Consider the following 202-nt stretch of genomic DNA (forward strand, 5'->3'; position numbering starts at 1 on the left):
GATCGGAAGGACGCTAGTATGTCGCTCAAGGATTATATGAATTTTAAGTAATTAGTTTGATGGGTGCGATCATCCCAGCGCTAATGCGCCGGATCCCATCAGAACTCCGCAGTTAAGCGTGCTTGGGCGAGAGTAGTACTAGGATGGGTGACCTCCTGGGAAGTCCTCGTGTTGCACCCCTCGTTTTTGTTTTTTCCGCCTT

The 202-nt window shown here is 49.5% G+C and overlaps 1 non-coding gene across 1 annotated transcript; it reads left to right on the forward strand.

The window, feature by feature from the left end:
* The first annotated feature begins 61 nt into the window (after nucleotides 1–61).
* On the forward strand, nucleotides 62–180 carry LOC118345389. Its single transcript, XR_004798931.1, has one exon. It is a non-coding gene; the product is annotated as a 5S ribosomal RNA (ribosomal RNA).
* The last annotated feature ends 22 nt before the right edge of the window (nucleotides 181–202 follow it).

The sequence above is a fragment of the Juglans regia genome, unplaced genomic scaffold (assembly GCF_001411555.2).
Source record: "Juglans regia cultivar Chandler unplaced genomic scaffold, Walnut 2.0 Scaffold_2525, whole genome shotgun sequence".
NCBI lineage: Eukaryota > Viridiplantae > Streptophyta > Magnoliopsida > Fagales > Juglandaceae > Juglans > Juglans regia.